The 16,149-nt window shown below is 40.7% G+C and overlaps 1 protein-coding gene across 3 annotated transcripts in view; it reads left to right on the forward strand.

The window, feature by feature from the left end:
- Positions 1–16,149, forward strand: part of NCAPG (non-SMC condensin I complex subunit G) — a 281,872-nt gene that overhangs the window by 67,710 nt on the left and 198,013 nt on the right. The gene's annotated exons all lie outside the window — the stretch shown is intronic.

Consider the following 16,149-nt stretch of genomic DNA (forward strand, 5'->3'; position numbering starts at 1 on the left):
GTTGGCTTGTTTGTTGTCCCACTTAGAAATGTAGGTAATGCGGAAGTCGAATCTGACAAAGAAAAAGAACCATCGGATTTGTCTCTGGCTTAGCTTCCTGGCAGTTTGGAGAAATTCCAAGTTTTTGTGGTCAGTTCTGACCTGTACTTGGTGATGGGCTCCTTCCAGGTGATGTCGCCAGATCTCAAAAGTAGTCTTGATAGCTAAAAGTTCCTTTTCCCAAATGGTATAGTTCTGTTCGGGAGGTTTTAATTCCCTAGAATAATAGGCACAGGGAAATAAAGGTCCGCCGTCTTGGCGTTGTTGGAGAAGTACACCTCCTACTCCAACGTCGGAGGCGTCAGCTTCGACGATAAATGGATGACAGGGATCAGGGTATTGGAGAATAGGTTATTGCATGAAAGCTTTTTTGAGATTAAGAAAGGCTTGTTGTTCTTCGGTGCCCCATTGAAATGGAATGTTTTTCTGGAGAAGGTAAGTGAGGGGTGCAGTCAAGGTGGCGAAGTTAGGAATGAAGGTTCCGTAGTAGTTGACAAAACCCAGAAATCGTTGGATATCTTTGGCTCGAGGTTTGCAAGGCATTGAATTTTTCAGTGTCCATGGTGCTGCCTTGAGGGGAAATGACATGGCCTAAGAAGTCAATGGCCATTTGAAAAAATTGGCATTTCTAACTTTGCATAAAGGTGGTGTTGTCGGAGGCGTTGGAGTACTTCTTCCCCACTGGCCTCCTGACGTAACTAATACATCACTCCAGTATTTAACCCATTCCTCCCCTTAATATCTTTTTCCTAACACCTGTTCCTTGTGTTTTTGGATCCTTCTGAATTGAGGATTAACCCAGCGAATATCTTTCTCTTCCTCACTAGATTCTGCCTCATAGCAACATCCTGTGGCTGGCCTTTCACCTGTTCTAATACGTGTAACCCAGGGTCCACCACTAATTCATAAACACTATCTGTATCAGAGTCCTCAAGCTCTTCATCATCCTCCAATTGACCAGGAGTGTGTACAACAACCGGAACTTGGCTTTTTTTGTGTGTGTGTGTGATCACACTGCTAGAACATAGGAACTGTTTAAATTGCTTTATTTTTTTTTGGTAATCCTATCTCCGGAAAGATTATAGAGTATATCTCTTCATACAAGATCTAGGGGAGAAGGATTCAAATTTAGATAAATTAAACTAAAGAAAATCTGGATTGGCTGTTGTTGAGGTTTTTGGGAGATACGCTGTTGAAATTGCTTTGGCCTTAAAGAGACAGTACGAAGGAAGTTTGTAACGTGAAGTACAATGACAAGGAAGGGCTAAAATAAATACAGTGGAAAAGAAGATTAGATTCCATTTGGAGAATTGATTTTTGGTTATTCTAATTGGATATCGTAATTGGATTTATGTTATTGGAGTAATCAGCAAAGACCGAACTGCAGAGGATTAATTTGTGTGAAATAGAACCGTATTGGGATTATATTGGACAATATGAAAATATGATTATTGGATTACTTTTATAAAATTGGACTGAACTCTTATGTTGAACTACAACTGAAGATTTTAAAGATTCTTTTTTGTTACTGGAAGATTGTTTGACTCTTTGTCTGTCCATTTCAAATAGGTTTGAGACTTAAAGACTTAAGGATTAAAGAAAAGAAAAGGAATTAAAAAGGACTGGTCAGAAAACATAGTACCCTGCTGTTCTGTTCGGGTCGTATGTGACCTGAAAGCCATGTTTGAGTCCCTGTAAAAAATTTTCCCTGCATATCTGAAACTTGAAATTTCATGACTTTTCATTATTTCAGGGGTTCTCTCTATGAAAATTTTTTTTGGGGGGTGGGGGGCTTAGTTTTTGCTGGGCAAAAAAAGTCACACTTCTTCTGTTCCCGGGTCACCCTGACCCGGACCGAAAACTCTTCATTTGCAGTGCTTATGTTTGGTCCTTTTGAAAGCTTTTTTCACTTGGAAAGTAGTCTGAACATTTCTGCACACAATGATATGAAAATTGAAATGAAAAAAGTAAATCTTATTGGTTTATTTTGCTGATATAATGCATGCCCCCCCCCCGTTTTTGTGAAATGTTTTTCAATTTATGGATAGTTTTGCTTGTAAAATGCATTCTATTTTACTGAAGTTGGTGTGGGATTGGTAGCTTGAACATTTCTGAATATAAGAAAAATATAAAGGAACTGAAAAAAATGATTCTTACTGGTTTTTTAACATCAGAAATAAGCCCCCCCCCCTCGGCTGCTTGCAACCATTTTCACTTTATATTTACGCAGGCTTCAAATCCAAAATATTTTTAATATCTTATGCATTCATTTACTCATTTTAACATGGCTGATCATCATAAAAATATTTGTGGGGGTAGGGAAAAAAAATTTTTCTGGGCAAAAAAAAAAATCACGTTGACTGTTTCGGGTCATATAGACCCGGAACAAAATGATTTTTTTTAGGCACTTGAATTTGGTCTTTTTGAAAACCTTTTCCACTGGAAAACTAGTTTGAACATTTATGAACATAATGATATGAAAATTGAACTGAAAAAATTGAGGCTTATATTTTTATTTTGATCAAAAAGCCCCTCCCCCCATGCTTTCTGAATTTTTTGTCAATTTGTATTTTTTAGGCTACAAATCTCCAAGGAATATTCCCCCAAAAGTTTTGATATACTAAATTGAACAATTCTAAACATAAGAAAAATAGAAATGAACTGAAAAAAAATGATTCTTATTGGTTTATTTTTGAATATAAGACCATATTGTTTTATACTCGAGTATAAGCCTACTCGAGTATAAGCCTATTTGAGTATAAGCATGGGGGCCCATTTATGAGCAAAATAAACCAATAAGGATCATTTGTTTCAGTTCAATTTTCATATCATTATGTTCAGAAAGGTTCAAGCTACCAATCCCACACCAACTTTAGTAAAATAGAATGCATTTTGCAGGCAAAATTATCAATAAACCCAAAAGTTTTGATATACTAAATTGAACAATCCTAAACATAAGAAAAATAGAAATGAACTGAAAAAAATGATTCTTATTGGTTTATTTTTGAATATAAGACCATATTGTTTTATACTCGAGTATAAGCCTACTCGAGTATAAGCCTATTTGAGTATAAGCATGGGGGCCCATTTATGAGCAAAATAAACCAATAAGGATCATTTTTTTCAGTTCAATTTTCATATCATTATGTTCAGAAAGGTTCAAGCTACCAATCCCACACCAACTTTAGTAAAATAGAATGCATTTTGCAGGCAAAATTATCAATAAACCCAAAAGTTTTGATATACTAAATTGAACAATCCTAAACATAAGAAAAATAGAAATGAACTGAAAAAAATGATTCTTATTGGTTTATTTTTGAATATAAGACCATATTGTTTTATACTCGAGTATAAGCCTACTCGAGTATAAGCCTATTTGAGTATAAGCATGGGGGCCCATTTATGAGCAAAATAAACCAATAAGGATCATTTTTTTCAGTTCAATTTTCATATCATTATGTTCAGAAAGGTTCAAGCTACCAATCCCACACCATCTTTAGTAAAATAGAATGCATTTTGCAGGCAAAATTATCAATAAACCTAAAAAGAATTCACAAAAATGGGGGGGGGTAGGCACATTTATGTGCAAAATAAACCAATAAGGATAATTTTTTTCAGTTCAATTTTCATTCCATTGTGTGCAGAAATGTTCAAACTTGTTTCCAGGTGAATAAAGCTTTCAAAAAGACCAAATATAAGTACCTAAAATGATCAATTTGCAGTCCGGGTCAAATAGACCCGGGAACATAAGATTAGGGAGTTTTTTCGAACAGAACAGCAGGGTTAAGTATATTTAGTTGTTTTCCTTCCCTCTTTCTTATTATTGTACTCTTTTTCTCTTGGTTTACTCTTAAGAATAGAATGAACTGCTAATTTTCTTTTCCTCCCTCCAGGTCTGGAATACACCCTAACACTTTTTTTTTGGTACTGCTTGGTACTGCTCTTGCTATATTATATTTCCCCCCTCTTTTTCTTCCTTTTCTTTTTTGTTACATATATTTGCCTTGATTAAGCTGATTAAGCCTGATTAATTAAGTGTTAAATACTTATATTTACTTATATATTTACCTATATTTACACATTTTGTGGTATTTTGATAACTGACTAATCTTTTTTTCTTTTTGTTTTTTCTTTCTTCATAATTATTCAAATATTATAAGATATAACTGAGTTTTAAATCATATTTTTATAGTAATTAAGCATATATTGAGTATATACATTGTTTAACTGTCAATTAGGTGTTAAATAGTAAGGAAGTGTTCATTTATAAGTTAGGTAATAAGTTAATTCCGTAAGTTTTGATTTATAAAGTGGATGTCATTTTGGAAAAGCTTTTATTTTTTTATAGGCCTAAGGAAATCCAGAAATTCATTTAAGATGTCAAATATGACTACTATTATAAAAACTTCTAAAAACAGACTTCGACTACATCTCTGGTCTCACAGGAATCTCCTTTTTCTTCTCCATCCCAACAAAAGACAATAACAAGTATGTCAGCAAAAGAAAAAGAGAAGGCGAAGGAAACTTCTCTCCAAACTATTCAAGATTCATTGTCATACAAGATTTTATGCAGAAAACGCAGATCTCTATTGATACCAATAGAGATGAAGCAAGACAGCAACATGAAGATCTGAAAGCCAAAATGGGAGATCTAAAAGTTGAAACAGGAGAAGTGAAGGAAAAAATGAAAGAAATGGACGTAAAAATTGAAGACATACAACAAACCTTAAAAGAGATTGATCAAAGAATCCAAACAGTAGAAGGCAAAATGGAGAAAGTAGAGCAAAAAATGGAAGAACTCGAAGAGCGCAGAAGTACAGCCAATAGAGGATTTGATGAGGCAATAACTCACTTGGAATTACAATGCATTTCGTATGGACTAAGATTTCAAAATATTATAGAAGAAAAGGATGAAGATCTAGGTTTAAAAATGGCAGAGATAATAGGAGAGATCAAAGTCATGAAAAATCAACAAAGTCCGGAAATAGCAAGGCACAGTCCTGAAGAACAACAATCAGATAATCTTCCACAACGGCCAAACCAGCATGCTGTTATTTATATCAGCAGCTCTAATTACTGGAGCCCCACCCAAACACAGGTGACCTCTTATCTCCTGTAATATTTCTTCAATTGGTCTCTTCGATACATAATTCTGCGCATGCGTGGGTCTAACACTTCCTCATCTGAATCGACCGAAGATAATGGAGATTGGCTTCCTGGGCTGTGTGCCAAGCCCCCCTCTTCCAAGTCACCACCACCTTCTTCTTCGTCCGAGGAAACTGCACTACCTGACTCTGTCGGCAATAAAACAGGCCTATAACATGTTGATGTTTCCCCTGCATCCACCTCCACATTCCTTGGGGCAGGAGCTGGGCTAGAGCCAACCACAACAATAAACTCTGAACAACCAAAAAAACAATAAAGCTACTGGTCCAGACCCCTATACCTGCTGAATTCTGTAAACTAGATAGTAATGGACTTACTTTGAATATGTTAGAGATTTTTAATAGGATCATTACAGATGGTAAAATTCCAACATCATGGTCCAAAGCCCTAATAACATTTAATACATAAGCCAGGAACAAAGAAGGATAAAATACAAAATTATAGACCAATATCTTTATTAAATGTACAGTGATCCCTCGGTTAGCGCGGGGGTTACGTTCCAAGACCTCCCGCGCTAACCGATTTCCGCGTTATACTGGATGCGGAAGTAAAAACACCATCTACGCATGCGCGCCATTTTTTTCATGGCCGCACACGCGCAGATGGTGGAGTTTGCGTGTGGGCGGCGGGGAAGACCAAGGGAAGGTTCCTTCAGCCGCCCAACAGCTGATCTGCTCCGCAGCGCGGAAGCAGCGAGGAGCCGAAGATGGGGTAAAGGCAAAGGGGAAACCCCATCTTCGGCTCCTCGCTGCTGCCGCGCTGCGGAGCGGATCAGGTGTTGGGCGGCTGAAGGAACCTTCCCTTGGTCTTCCCGCCGCCCAGGCAAAGGGGAAACCCCAAGATCGCTTGCCGCTTTGCAGCTTGGAGCCTTGCTTCGCCTCCTTCGCTGCAATAGACAAGCGGCAAGTGATCTTGAGAAAGAGAGAGAAAGGAGGGCGACTTGCCAGTCCACGCCCCCCTGGATGAACAGCCTCGCATGGCCCCAGCGCCGGGCTCCACTGTTGCCTCCGCCCCCATTCGGCTCTGCAGCTGAGAGGCCTTCCCGGCAGAGCCCTCCCCAACAGCTCCCGCCGCCAGCGCAAAAAAGAAAAGAAAAAAAAATCCCCAAAAGAGGCAGGCACAAAGCGGGGGCACAAGGGGAGCTGCCCGGCAGAGGTTGCTTTTTTTCTTCTCGTGGGCAAGTGGAGGGGGGGAGAGAGAAGGGAGGAAGAGAGTGTGAGAGAGGAAGAAAGAGAGAGAGAAATGATAGAAAAAAGGGGAGAAAAAAGAGAAATGAGAAAATGATTGAAGCATAGTGACAGGAAAGAAAGAGAAAGAGACAGAGAAGTGACTCTTGGTGATGACGTATGACGTCATCGGGTGGGAAAAACCGTGGTATAGCAAAAAAACCGTGGAGTATTTTTTAATTAATATTTTGTGAAAAACCGTGTTGTAGCGTTTCGCACTAATCGAGACCGTGCTAATCGAGGGATCACTGTATTATAAAATATTTGTCTCTATCTATGCATTTAGACCTAAAAAAGTCTTAAATAAAATTATTCGCAAATACCAGAATGGATTTTTGCTGGGTAGACAAATTAAAAACAATTTAAGGACAATTATAAATACATCTTAACATTGGAAACTCTGTTAATAAAAACAAGAACAAACAAAACTATTAAAGGATTACAGAAAGGATTACAGAAAAACCCCTGACTGCTATACCAAATTTAATAGATCTAATAGACGAATTTGGGAGTGTGGCAGGTTTGAAAATTAACAAAAGCAAGACACAACTGTTAATTAAAAATATGACAGAATCACAGAAAAAACAACTGGAAATATTGACAGATATGAAAATAACAAAGAAAATGAGGTACCTAGGTATTCTGCCGGCTCTCTGCATGAGCCTCTAATTAAATGCAAAGGTAGCAAAAACAGACACACACACGTGAAAAGTCAAGAATACTTTCTTTATCCACAGAAAAATACAAGAAAAACCCTCTTTTGTAGTCAAAGGGCTCACTTTCAAAGCAAACAGACTTGAATGCAGTGAAAAAACAAAAACACCAAACTCAAAGCGATTAACAAGTAGCTGTGAAATCGTCACAGCTACTCTCCTTCAGACGTTGTCCAACTCACACGTTTAACAATGATTTACGTTCAGAATCCTGATATCAAAGCACAAAGTCCTTGGAGAATCCAGAGAGTCAAGCCACAATCCACTATCACAAACAGATAATCTTCCGCACTGAGAGGCCGGCACGCTGCTCATTTTACAGCAGCCCTAATTAGTTGCACCACACTCAACCACGGGTGAACTCTCTTATCTCTTGTAATACCGACGTAACTGCTCTTTCCTATTCATGGCCCTTTACATACATGCATCTATGACTGTTTCCTCATCAGAGTCCAGTGAGGATAAGGAGGAGGATAAATGGCTTCCTAATTGGCTGTCTGCCATGACCCCCTCTGAGGGTCCCATTTCACAGTCACTCCCTGCTTCCAACGATACTTCACTGTCCGAAGCAGTTGGCAGTAAAACAGGCCTTTGACACTGGGAGGATTCACCCACATCCACCCCCATATTCCTTGGGGCAGGAGCTGGCCCAGAGCCAATGACAACACCATCCCCCCCGGAGGGCCCCTCTCCTGACTCCAGCACAAGGGACGGGGCTTCTGTGGAAATTGCGCATGAAAAGCCCGAATGAGGGCGGGAGCATCGACCAATTTAGCCTCTACCCACGAGCAATGGTCCGGCTCGCCCTCCAGCCATTTGATTAAGTATTGAAAACAATTGTCCACCCAACGGGAGTCCTGGATGGCGTGGATTATGATGTCGGGCAGGTGATCCCGAACACAGGGTGCAGGCAGGATGGGTACACTTAGACAAAGCGGGTAATTGGGACAAACAGGGACCAAGAGTGCTGCGTTGAAGCAAGACAAACTTGTACCTGTAACGCAGACATGAGTTCCCTCCAGAACCGGGCCGTGAATTGTGTCCCCCGGTCTGACACCACCCGATCTAGAAGTTCATGGAGCGGGAACACGTGCTGTAAAAATAATTGGGCCGTGCCCTGAACTGTGGGCACCTGGCAACGGGATGAAATGTACCATTTTCGTCAACATGTCCATGACCACCATCACCGTGGTGAACCTTGACAATAGTGGCAAATGTGTGACAAAGTCCATGGACACAGCTCCCCACGGCCTCGTGGGCGTTGGCAATGGCTGCAATAATCCTGGCAGGGCCCCTGTAGCTGACTTGGCCGCAGGACACTGTTCACATGTGGTAACATAAGAGTGAACATCATCCTGGAGCCGCGGCCAACAAAACGTTTGAGACACTAAGTCCAACGTTTTGAACAAGCCAAAATTACCTGCCACGGGATTATCGTGACATTGGGCCATGACTAATCCTCAAAACGGCCCTGTTGGTACATACAACTGTCCCTGGTACCGGAGCAGTCCATCCACAAATGTCCAGGGAGAATTGGACACCATCTCCCGCATCCGTTGTACCACAAACCATCCCCCCGCTGCATCTCACAAATATACCTCTGCAAATTGATGGGGTCGGTTCTTTGGGATGCAGGAACTCATGTTTCTGGGACAAAGCATCCGCTCTGGGGTTTTGGAAACTTGGCGTGTACCGGATCTGAAAGTTGAACTGTGCGAAGGAGAATGATCAACTTTCGGGCCGTTTGCAGATACACCAGATTTCTATGGTCCATCCGGACCTCCACTTGGTGCTGAGCGCCCTCGAGATAATATCTCCACATCTCAAATGCTGACTTGGTGGCCAACTGTTCTTTTTCCCAAATCGTGTAGTTCCGCTCCGAGGATGGGAGCTTACGGGAATGGTAGGCACACGGAAACAGGGTGCCACCCTCTGGACGGGTCTGTAGAAGTATAGCGCTGACGGCAACATCAGAGGCGTCGTTCTCCAGGACAAACGGCCAACATGGGTCTGGATGCTGCAGCAAGGGTTCTTTGATGAAAGCGTCCTTGAGGGCCTCAAAGGCCTGCTGCTCCCCCTCACCCCATTGAAACAGTACTTGTTTCTGCAACAAGCGGGTAAGAGGCACGGTCAGATGGGCAAACCCTGGAATGAATGTGAGATAATAGTTCGCAAACCCCAACAACCTCTGCACGTCCTTCACCCTCCGCGGGGGCTGCCAGGTCTTGAATCCTGACACCTTGCCTGGGTCCATGGCTATGCCCCCTGAAGAAATGACATGCCCTAAAAATTTGATGGTGGTCTGCAAAAACTGACACTTCTCCAGCTTGGCATATAAACGCTGCTCTCGCAAATGGAGCAGAACCCGGCACAAATGTCCCAAATGACTGGACTGTGATGGGGAGTACACAAGAATGTCATCAAGATAAATGACCACAAAATGGTCTAACATGTCCCTGAATACATTGTTCATCAAGTGCTGGAAAACCGCTGGGGCGTTGGTGAGGCCGAAGGGCGTAATGGTCTACTCAAAATGTCCATATCGGGTGCCAAACGCTGTTTTCCACTCATCCTCCGGCCGTATCCACACCAAATTATAGGCACTGCGTAAATCAATCTTAGAAAATACTTTGGCAGCTCGTAAACGTTCCATCAATTCAGGAATCAACGGCAATGGATACCAGTTGTGCACCGTGATAGCGTTCAGGCGGCGGCAGTCACAGCACAGACATAATTCCCCAGTCTTTTTCTTGACAAACAAAACAGGTGCTGACAGAGGCAAGGTCGAGGGCCTGATAAACCCTTTGGCAAGATTTTTGTCTATGAAGTCCTTGAGGGCCACTAATACAGGTTCAGACATTGAATATAATCGGCCAGCCGGCAGTTTGGCATCGGGAAAGAGGTCAATGGCACAGTCATAAAGTCGATGCGGCGGCAAGCGATCCGCCTCTTTTTCGTTAAACACATTAGCGAAGTCAGTGAGACACTCAGGTAAAACTGCTGCGGGGGTTCTGGGCCCTTGAGCTGCGCAAACATGATGGTGATGGTCCACACACTGCAAACTGGAAAACGTGACGATGTTCTGAGACCACACCACATGAGGATCATGCGCACATAAACACAACAACCCCAGAACCATAGGAAAATAGAGTCCCCGCGTGACGTAGAACTGGAGAGCCTCCTCGTGAGTCCCGATGCTTATATGCACTGCCAAGGTCTGAAGTCGGATGGGCCCGGACAACAACACTCGCCCATCAATCGTTTCCAGTCAACGGAGGTTCTACAGGACACAAGGGCAGCGAATGTCTCTGCGCGAAAGCCTCATCCAAGAAATTCGTGGTGGCCCCCAAATCCACGAGGGCAAGAGCCGGAATAGACCGAGTACGACGATCTACATGGATTTGAACAGCAAGCGTGAGGTGTTGGTACGTTCCGGGGTCATGAGCTGAAGAATCCTGGGAAGGTTTAATACCGGCCTGACCTAGTGTTCCCACCAAGCCGGGCTCCAATCATTTCCCGGCTGAACGGCCAGCTGAGGAACCAGGGGCATGGGAACATCAGGGAATCAGGTGCTGTGGGGGGAACATGGGGTGCAGATTCTGTACGCTGTTCTGGAAGAGTCCGGGTGGCAGCAGTCGGCCCAGGAGGTATTGAGACAGCGGCAGCAGCCATGCTCTGCCATTTGCAAGGACAGGCATTCGCAAAATGACCTGCCCCCCTCGCAAAAGTAGCACAGGCCTGATGCACGTCAATGAGCCCTCTCCTCCAGAGGCATGCAGGATCGAATGAAGTTCACATCAGTGGGCTCCCCCGCAGGGGCACGATCCGCCATGCGAGGAGGAAGGGCTGGCATGAAGCGACGCAGTATAGGAACTGGGGTCTGCACTGGCATAGTGGACACCCCCCGCCGTGGAGCAGGCACAGGTGTGACGCCGGAAACGTGAGGGAGTACTGCCCAGCCCGATGCATCTCTCGAGCCAGCAGCCGAGCTTCAATCGCCAAGCAGTGTCAACAAGCCGTCCTAGAATGCTTCCATCAAAGCGGCTCATTCCACTGCACCTGCCAAATGAGACTGCGAAATTCACTTAAAATATTCTGCTAATGGGCGCAAGCCTTGTTTCAACTGCTTCAACGCCCTCGTGGCCCTCTGCTCCCACACTAGATCTGAAAACTGCCATCGCAACTGGGTGCAAAAAGCGGTATAATCCTGCAGAATCGGATCATCTTTGTCCAGCAATGGAGACACCCAGGAGGCAGCAGAGGAACAACACCTTCTCTGCATCCCTTGGAAAATGTAGCATTTGTGCATTGATAAACAGCTGCACCTGGCTGAGGAAAGCTGCAAACATGCGTCGGTCGCCCCAAAGATTTTCAGGCATAGCCACAAAACATTTCCTCTGTGGTGGGGGCTGTGGAGCAGGAGCCGCTTGTTGCACTTGGAGAGGGGTGGGCTACTGGGACAATACATCTACCTGGTTCTGCAACTGAAGCACCGTCTGCGTCAAAGCTTGTATTTCCACCCTCAATGCACCAAACACAGCCTGCATCTCAGCCACACTAACAAACATGGTAAAATAATGGCAAGAAAAACAAAAGCAGGCAGGAACAAAAAAAAAACAAACCACCCAAACTGGAACGGTGTGTGTATGAGGGGGTGGAAGATTATTCTGTTCTGCCGACTCTCTGCATGCGCCTCTAATTAAATGCAAAGGTAGCAAAAACAGACACACACACGTGAAAAGTCAAGAATACTTTCTTTATCCACAGAAAAATAGAAGCAAAACCCCCCTTTTGTAATCAAAGGGCTAACTTTCAAAGCAAACAGACTTGAATGCAGTGAAAAAACAGAAAAAACAAACTCAAAGCGATTAACAAGTAGCTGTGAAGTCGTCACAGGTACTCTCCTTCAGACGTTGTCCAACTCACACGTTTAACAATGATTTACGTTCAGAATCTTGATATCAAAGCACAAAGTCTTTGGAGAATCCGGAGAGTCAAGCCGCATCCACTATCACAAACAGATAATCTTCCACACTGAGAAGCTGACACGCTGCCCATTTAACATCAGCCCTAATTAGTTGCACCACACCCAACCATAGGTGAACTCTCTTATCTCTTGTAATACCGACGTAACTGCTCTCTCCTATTCATGGCCCTTCGCATGCTTGCGTCTATGACTACTTTTTCATCAGAATCCAGTGAGGATAAGGATGATGATGAATGGCTTCTTAATTGGCTGTCTGCCATGACCCCCTCTGAGGGTCCCATTTCACAGTCACTCCCTGCTTCTGACGATACTTCGCTGTCCGAAGCAATCAGCAGTAAAACAGGCCTTTGACAGTGTGATGATTCACCCACATCTGCCCCCACATTCCTTGGGGCAGGAGCTGGCCCAGAGCCAAGCACAACACCTAGTTATTTGGATTACTGCTAAATCTATGTCTTTAAAAAATGATAATTATACAAAACTTTTAGGTCAAGTTAAAAAGGATTTAGAAATATGGAATAACTTACTTGGAAGAATTTATACAATTAAGCTGAATATTCTGCCCAAAGTTTTATTTCTATTCTAGGTAATTCCAATTAACCCTGGGGGAAACTTTTTTAAAGAATTAACAAAGATTACTAAAAATATTATCTGGCAAGGGAAGAAAGTGAGAATAAAATTAAGTGCATTAGAAGATGTAAGAGAGAGAGGTGGATTCGCCGTCCCAAACTGGAAATTATACTACCATGCTGCGGCCTTATCATGGATTAAGGAATGGCTAACCCTGGAAAATAGAAGATTACTGAATTTGGAGAGCCATGATTTAATGTTAGGCTGGCATGCCTTTGTATGGTATGACAAGCATAAGACCCATTCATATTTTAAGAGACATACAATTAGAAAGTCATTATTGGAAGTATGGATCGATATAAAAAAAGATTACTTTTTAACAATTCCAGAATGGATCACCCCAATTGAAGCGATATGTCACCCCAATTTATGGTAAGGTAAGATATGGAAATACAAGGATTTATTAGATGAACAATTGAAATTGAAAACTAGACCAGAATTACTTGAAACAGGAGTAATAAAGGACTGGTGGCAATATGCCCTGATTGGTAGTGAAATTGGTAGGGAAAGGATACAAATATTTGATTAGTTTAAAACTGTTGGTTTGATTTTAAAAGACAGTGATTAATTGGTGTAGAAATTTTGGAAGAGAAATAGATTTAGATACACGGGAAAGGGTTTGGACATATAACTGGAAAATAACTAAATCGGTTCCCTTTAAAGAAAATCAGATTAAGATGTTTTATAGATGGCATCTACCTCCTAATAGACTCTCAAAAATGTTCCCAAATACACCACCCAATTGTTGGAAATGTAAAAGAGAAATTGGTTCTTATTATCATTAATGGTGGACTTGCCAAAAAGCCAAACTTTATTGGAATAAAGTAGAAAGTTGGATAAGAGAAATCACCGAACAGGAAATTCGGAAAACCCCAGTATTACAAATTGTAAATACAAAAAAGAAATTTACTATATAATAACTCATATTTTAGTGGCTGCTAGGATTGTCTTTGCACAAAGATGGAAGGAAATGTATGTTCCTAAAGAAGAGGTGGTAATCATGAAAATTATAGAATGTGCAGAGCTGGACATGATGACGAGGCGTTTGAACAATCAAGAAGTATCAGAATTTTATAAAATTTGGGAAAGGGTTTATACATGGTTGAACAAAAACAATCCTTAATGAATTATAAAAATAGTTTAATTTACCATTCTAAAATATTTTCAAATAGAGAAGTAATAGATATTTTTATTCCTCTGAATTGATCTAATTAACAATAGTTTTTCCTTTCTGTATTATGAAGACTTCTATTTTGAGTGGAGCAATTGTAGCTCCTTTTTATATTATGTCATTTGTTTGGTTTTTAATGTTTGCTTGTGATGTTTTGTTTTGTTTTTGAAAAATAATTTTTTTTAAAAAAAAGAAGAAAACCTCTGCTCTCAAAGACAAAATTATAAAGTATAGTGTCTGAGTGGCAGTCCCTTTGGGACTGGGTGGCATAGAAGAATAAATAAGTAAGTAAGTAAGTAAGTAAATAAGAAAAAGATTCCCTTCTTTTTTATTAAAAGAAATTAATAATAAAACAAAGCCAAAATCTATTACTGTTAATACTATCTTCTCCTCTTTTTCCATCCCTGTCTCCTCCCCCCTTGTGTGTGTGTGTGTATGTGAACTCTTGAACCATTTCCAATAACAGGTGAGGGCTATTGGAAATGGTTCAAGAGTTCTCACACACACACATACACACACGAGGCTGGGTTTTTCCCCCCCTGTTATTATTTGGGTGCTTTTTACCATATGCTTTAAATTAAGTCATTTCTCTCTCTTTCTCTCTCCCCTCTTGCTCTCTCTCTTTTTCTCACTTTCTCTCTCCCTCTATCTCGCTGTCTGTTGCTCTCTCTCTTTCTTTCTCTCTCACTCACTCTTTCTCTCTTGTTTTCTTTATTGCTTTCTTTCTCTCTCTTTCTTTCTCTTGTTCTCTCTCTTGCTATCTCTCTCTCTCCCTCCTCTTTCTCTCTCTCTCTTTCTCACTTACTTTCTCTCTCCCTCTCTCTTTCCATCTTGCTCTGTCTGTTGCTCTCTCTCAGCGAGAGGGCTGCGAGAGCACTTTCTCCGAGCGCTTCGGGATTTGTCATGGTTATTTAACCGCTTTGTCATCCTATCCATTTCGGCACACTCTATAATTTTGTTTATTACATCGTCTTCCTCGGGAATAACTCCTCCCTTCCAATTCTATGCAAATACTATTCTAGCTGCTGTTAAAATATGAATAATTTAAAAAAAATATCCTTTTTAAATTTTTGATTCGTTATACCCAATAAAAAAATTCCGAAATACTTCGCTTTTTTAACTATCTTCTTTTCTGTGATATGTTGTAGTTGTTGTTTCTGTGTTTCTGTCATATTTTTGACAACTAATTGCGTCTTATTTTTATTTATTATTAAGCCCGCTACTTTGCCATATTCTTCTATCATTTATATCAAAATAGATATGGTGTTTTGGGGTTTTCAATTATAAAGGTCAGGTCATCAGCAAAGGCTTGCACTTTATAGCTTTCTTTTCCTATAGTTAATCCTTGAATTTTATTGTTTGCTCTTATCTTTATCAATAGGGCTTCTAGAGTTAAAATAAATAATAAAGGTGAGAGGGGGCAATCCTGTCTCACACTTTCAAATTTTTTTAGTTGCTCATTGTTTAATATGATTTTTGCTGTCTGATTTGAGTATATCGCATCTATTACATTTACAAATTTTGTACCAAAGTTCATTGTGTTTAATTGCATCTTAATAAATTTCCAATCTACATTATCAAAAGCTTTTTTTGCATCTAGGAACATCAATGACATTTGTCTTCCTGGATGTTGTTCGTAAAATTCTAAGGCATTTATAATCATTCTCAAGTTGTTTTTTATTTGTCTGCCTGGTAAAAAACCATTTTGGTCTTGAAGGATCTTCTCGTTCAAAATCTTTTTCAGTCTTGTTGCATAAATTGAAGTAAAGATTTTTAAAGGTATGGGTCTATAATTTTGTATTTTATCTTTATCCTAGTCTGTTTTGTGTATCAATGTTATTAAAGATTCTGTCCAAGATTTTGGAATTTTCCCATCCAGTATTATCCAATTGAATATTTCTAACATTTGTCATCATAACTTTGCTTTCAATTTTATACCATTCTGCCGGTATGGCATCTGGTCCAGTAGCTTTATTTTTATTTTTTTTAATGTTGTTTGTAGTTCAATTATTGTAAATGGGCTATTTAAACTTATCCGCTGTTCTTCTGATAATTGAGGTAAATCTAATGAGTTTAAATATTTGAAAATCTCTTCCTCTTTTATTTCCTCTTTTATATAATTCTTTATAAAATTCCTGTACTATTTTTGATTTTTCATCTATTTTATATTGTATTGTTCCTTTACTATCTATTAATTTCTTTATTATTTTTGATTGC

This window comes from Erythrolamprus reginae, chromosome 7 (assembly GCF_031021105.1).
Source record: "Erythrolamprus reginae isolate rEryReg1 chromosome 7, rEryReg1.hap1, whole genome shotgun sequence".
Taxonomy (NCBI): Eukaryota; Metazoa; Chordata; class Lepidosauria; order Squamata; family Dipsadidae; genus Erythrolamprus; species Erythrolamprus reginae.